General features: G+C 39.4%; 1 long non-coding RNA gene across 15 annotated transcripts in view; it reads right to left on the bottom strand.

Annotated features, from left to right (window-relative positions):
* Nucleotides 1-2067: 2067 nt before the first annotated feature.
* LOC119141575 overlaps nt 2068-6000 on the bottom strand; it is a 27219-nt gene continuing 23286 nt past the window's right edge. For all 15 annotated transcript variants that reach the window (XR_005101964.1, XR_005101973.1, XR_005101962.1 and 12 more), the window contains one exon: nt 2068-2909. This is a non-coding gene — a long non-coding RNA (uncharacterized LOC119141575). The remainder of the gene's footprint in view (nt 2910-6000) is intronic.

Below are 6000 nucleotides of genomic sequence, written 5' to 3'. Positions count from 1 at the left end.
GGAGTCCAGCGTTCTCAAAATCCGTACAGTAGTAAATCGATATATGACATGTCTGCAAGACATTGATTTAGTGGTCACATAATTCAATCAGTTCTGACACTTAATCCAAGTCTAGTTCATCAGTGTTTTAAATATTCCTTGAATATGTGCAAAACTTTTCCTCAGTGTGCAAAAGAATATCCTCAGATACTTTTTTTTTTCCATACGGGACAACCCAATTAGCAGCTGCTAAGTCTGAAAAATTCCACTTTTCCCAATCATTTTTAAAATAATCATTATTAAGTCTGTATTGTTCAAATAGGTATGTATAGGGGGTTCTGGTCCACAGGAGGTGCTTTTCTGGCCTCATTTTTCTTGGGTGGATTCCACTGAGTGGAAATAGTATTTTCTGGAATTAGATTTACAAACATGTCTCGATTAAATTGTGTAGTTATATCTGATAGATAGCCCATATCTGATAAAAGGTCAGAGACTGGTTGTCCTAGACATTTGTAATTGGTAAGACAGTCATACTGCAGAAACTTAGCTTGTCTTTAATCCTGCATTAGCTGTGTGTCTGTGCGCATTTGTGTGCAGGGCAGGAAGAGGAGGCACACAGTCGGTTGACTAAATTATTTACTGTGTGTGCATTGCGCAGTCTGTGTGAAGAAAATCCTAAAATGTAGTTCAAAATATGCCATGCATTTTCTATACTTATGATTAAGCCTTAAAGAGCAGCAATGATGGGAAAGTGTACTGGCTGTAGAAACGGATGTTAGGCTTAGTTACAGAAGTCCTAAAGTGCTCAAGCATAGCAAAGAGGGGCCATGGAGGGCATCTACACGGCACACCCGTGTAGACACACTCAGCAGTGGCATGTTACTTCTAAACTTCAGGAACTTCTCAGCTCCTAAAGGCTGAGGATGGAGAATGACCTGAGGCTGGTCACTTCATGGGTGGCCCATCCCTGGAAGTGTTCAAGGCCAGGCTGGATGGGCCTTTGAGCAACCCAGCCTAGTGAAAGTTGTCCCTGCCCATGGCGGGCTGGAGGGTTGGACTAGATGATCTTCTATAAAATTCTATAATTCTATGAATTGACAGCAAGAAGTAATCCTGGTTGGTGCTTGAATCCTTCTCATCTGGTTCCTGCCTGGTAGTATGTTGCATGCTTCAAGACACAAAGCAAGATACCTAGATTTGCACGACAGTCATAGGGTAGGGTTCATCAATTCTAAACAGGAGTTGTGACGAGATGTCTGTCTCCTGCCACCAACTACAAAAGGGACTTAAATGACAAGCTTAGGCTCAAAACTTTATCTGGTGAGAACAATCTCACCCATTGGGCTCAGAATGCCAGCTGTGGTCTGGCTCCTTTTCCGCTGTCCCTGTGGCTTCTGCCAGAAGAAATGAAATGTAGAGGTGGAACACCTAAGCAAGCCTTGTGCAGGCATCTCTAATGACCTCCCCTCCTTCCTTCTGTATTGCAGGGGGTGGGTTCATCCAGAACATATTAAGAGATTTGTCTCGAAGCTGGGGAAACCTCATGCAGTGTACAGAAAGCAGAAAATCAAAGGGAATTTTGGCTCTTTCAGGTATCGGGTGTGGACAGAAATTCTTGAATATTTTGTCTTTCGGGTTTTTTTGGGTATGGCCAGAAAGCAAGTATTTCGTTTTCCATTTCTCCATTTCTGAGTGCTATCAATGTTATGTCTGCTAGCCGCCTGGCCTTGAGAAAGTTAAAAGCCTGTGATAATACTGAAATTGAAGACAAAAAAAAATGTAGGCTGACTGTGGCAGGGCAGAGATCTGGAGGGGAGCTGTGTCTGGACGAGGCTGCTTACAGGGTCAAGGCCTGATTTTTCATAATCTACATTCATATCTACAGTTGTTGTGTGTCAATCTTCAGTCCTTATCTTCCCAGTGGTATCTAGGCACAGTGTTTTGAGTGAGAAAAAAATGAGGTTATGAGCCAAAGCTTACTCATATCACTGGAAAGCAAAGAGTGACGCAGGTGGGCTTCATGTCATGTCAGTTGAAGCACTTTTTTTCCCCGTTATCTTGTTGAGAAAAAAAGACGACCAAAACCAATTTTGTATAAAACTTTAGCTCTTCGAAATGTTTAATTGACAATTGAAGGGAAACAATGCATTTAAAGGTTGTGGTAATTACATCTACTTATATTTTTGTTCCATAAACAATGTTTTGTTAACTTTCCAAATTATGCAGTGTTGTTTGACCTGTTTTTTTTAAGATGCCTGAAAGGATAATAAGGGATTTGAATGGCAATAATTTTGGGCATAAAGTTTGAACCATGAATGCACCTATTGTTAGCATACAATGTAAAGATGCTTAAAGAAGGGCGGGGTGAGGGAAGTAAACCTAGGTCAGGAATGGAAAAGTACTGTTTTGGGAAAGGCAACAAGCTCTTTTGTTTCAGTTTATTGCTCATCTCTTATTTTTTTCAAGTTGCATTATTGCTTTGTCACACAACTCATCTACAGTATCATTTACAGTCTGACCAACAAAAGTTGTTATTAGAATTAGTGGGATTTCATAGGCCCTTCGGATCTTGTGAATGCTCTAACTCTAACAGTGAAAGTACACACGTATTAAAGACACCAAGCTAACATGAAATGAAATAATTACTTTACAATTAATTTGCAGAGCCATCTGGCTTTCTTCTCAAAGCTTGTGTCACCAGCATGAAGATTATCTGGATATTCTTTTGCTAGCCACTTGAGAAATATTTGGGATTCAGGAGACGATTCAGGAGACAGAAGACGCGCTGAAGATCTTGGAAACTATGTGTCAGCCTCGGTGGCTCCAAATGGAAAAAAGGGCTGCAGAGAAATCCAACCAACAGCAAGCAACTGTTCTGAAGAATGCGGCTTAAGGTTTTCAAAGTGGAGTCAGCCTGCTAATGCATGCAGCTGTAGTGGAGGAACACACAAAAGCAGAGAGTAGATGGGTACAGGCAGAAGCACTCCCGTTTCATCAATTCTGCATGAAAGATTTTCCTTCATGGTACTTCCAGATTGAAATGTTCCTTACTCTAATTGACCTTAAAGAATAACCACTGATGGAAAGATTTACTAGCTGATAATTACAGCCCTTCATTTATGAGATTTAGGTTTTCGATCAGAGAGCCTGAGAATGAAATAAGAGTCAAACTGCTACTGAGTCCAGAGCATTGAGGTGCAAATCTTTATCTGAGACTGCTGGAGGAAAAGAAGTGTATTGTCGCCTTGAATTTCACAAGGTGACATAAAAATGAGCATGTCTTCATGCAGTATAGCTTTTATTGCAGCAGCTAATTTTATCCTGATGACACAAAATGCAAAACTAATGTTGGTTTCTGTTAAGAATAAAGCCCTGTTTGTTACACTTGCTATAACTTTTACTTTAAACTTGGTAACTATAGGAGGCACAGGTGGTGCTGCCCATAGCTAAGGCTGCCCATGCTTTCCCATAGTAAGATTATTTTTTAAAAAGATGTTTACATTGCAGCATCAAGTCTTAAAATACAGGGAAATACCAGAATTAAGGTGAGGAGTGCATCTTTATATTATCTCCTCCCTTCGCTTGCATGTACGATGTCATGCTCTTTGAGTACCTTTTCATAAACCTCTTTTTTTTCTTTTTTTTTTTTTTTTTTCAGACTCTGGCTTCATTCAGTACAGAGAATGGACAATTCTCTGGGCTCGAATTGGGCTTGTTTATTGAAGAAGATTTTTGTCTGAGACATTTGATTCAGAATTTGGTTGTAGATCAGGGCATGTGCCACTGTGTGGCAAGAAGAGAAAAGATGGGTTTGTAACAAAGACTACCAAATGCTGCCCTTTATTACCACGCTGTCACTGCGCAAGCTTCTCAGAAAAAGCCACTGATAGATAGCTTCAGTTCACAGAGTTTACCATATCGTCACAGAGAGGCACAGGCACATCTAAGATATTCCAAGATGTGCAGAGCATCGCACTGAATGTTTGGGAAAACATGCAGCTGGTCACTCTGACCCAACCCAAAATCCGCCCCCTCCGCCCCCTCAGGCTCTTGTCAGAATCCCAGCCTTTTCAAAGAGAGTTTTTAGTAAATACAAAGTGGAAATCTGAGTATGTTTAGACTAACAAAGTCTACACTAATTTATATGAGAAAATCTCCATGGGTTTGTTATAAGATTATGTTGTTGAAATTGGCTTCTTCCCACTGTTTCCACACCCAGACATGACAACAAATCTGCTGAGTTCCATGGCTTTGACATCTTACATAAAGAATTCAGGGTCAATAGGATGGGAGATATGGCTGTGTTAACTCATGCCTGTTTCTCTTGACAAAGTTTTGGCTAAAGAACTGAGTTTTCCATACCTTTCATCTAGTTGATAGTGAGAAAAAAAATACGGAAAAGATGACTGATGTTCTAGGTAGGGCACTTGCATCGATTTCCATATTTAAATATGAAATATTCTCAGAACGAAAGACAATATAGATTATTTGTCCAAATTAAATTCAACATAATGTGGACATAAATTGCAGTGGTAAGTGGCACTAGAGGAATGGTGATAATTCGCTACAGTACCACTTTACAAAAGTATATCATGCTTTAGACTGCTGTCTAGACAAATGTCTTCTTACAAAGATACTTCAGTAATCTTCTTGGAAGTGCATCATCTAAACCAAGTAATAACAATTTGAGTTACAAATTCGAGCTGTTCTTATCTAGAACTTAAGGTCAGTAGCAGATGTTACAAATTCCTACAGACGCATGCCCAAAGACAAGGATTATTTTATTTTTTTTTTTAATGGCAGAAATCTGCTAGCTATTCTTGCCTTATCTGCAACAGCTGAGCAATCTTTCAGTGCCATGAGGAGATTGAAAACTTGGCTCATATCTAGCATGGACAAGCTTGCCTTAATCACATTGCTCTTTTACATGTGCACAAGGACATCAACATTGACAGTGCTACAGTAAAGCAGCCATTTGCTGAAAACAACTGTCAACATTGTCAAGTTTTTTGGAACCTTTTATAATGTGATTTGTGTGACAAAGCTTGTATAATTCTGTTTATCAGCTGCAGCAACAAATTTCCATAAGGGAGATGTATGGAGAAGCGTACTGGAGCTGGATTTTCTATTACCAGCTCCTACCTGACACTCTAAAGCAAAGTAATTAGAAAACATTACAAGATAAATGAACCACAACAGCCAGAGCTTCCAGTCCCATTTAAACCGGTTTTAAGAGTTTTCACAAAAGGTTGCAAAAACCGAAGTAAAAAACATTTTGTCTTTCATTTAAAAGTCAGGCTTTCTCTAAATCCTTCATGCATTTTTCTTTCTATACTAATCTTGCCATTGAACCTGTAAAGGTATGCTTGAAAAAAGAATCATAATTATGGTGCTAATTGGCCATAATGTGTGGTGCTAAACCTGGGATTTTTAAAAAACCAACATGAAATGCTGGAAATAGGCACAGAATAAGTAAATACTACAAAGTACATAGTAGAACACTGCAGAGACAGAAACCTTATTTAGGATTAGATTAATTTAGACTCGGGACTGGTGCCTAACCTGTGCCTGTACCAGTTATTGGCAGTTCTGAGCTCTTCCAGCACATCTCAAGACCAGTCTTTTAGCATCTGCCAGTCTTCAAGTTACTGGGCCACTAACACAAATCTGCAAACGGCTCTTGGCATCCTTGGCACCATGACACTTCCAGCTCATTATATTCTGCTCTCACATTTTCTCAGGTATAAGTGGTTTAAAAAATCATATAATCTGATGGTATTAAACAGTCAGCATTTTGTTAATAACAATTTGAAAGTATATGAAGTTTGCTCCAACCAAATTTCATTCCACGGGCTTAGTGCCGTTTCTGATTATCTTAAGTCCTAATTCCTCTAGCTTGCCTTTTCTCCCTTTCAAACAACCATTCTTCCTATTGATCCATAAAATATCTTGTAAAGACAAACCAGGCATGTTTACTCAAAGAGATCCTGTCTCACATCTCAGGTATGTTATGAGGACAGC

This window comes from Falco rusticolus, chromosome Z, assembly GCF_015220075.1.
Source record: "Falco rusticolus isolate bFalRus1 chromosome Z, bFalRus1.pri, whole genome shotgun sequence".
In the NCBI taxonomy this organism is placed as follows: Eukaryota; Metazoa; Chordata; class Aves; order Falconiformes; family Falconidae; genus Falco; species Falco rusticolus.
Note: the sequence above shows the minus strand (reverse complement) of the source record. Positions and strands in the feature narration are given on the sequence as shown.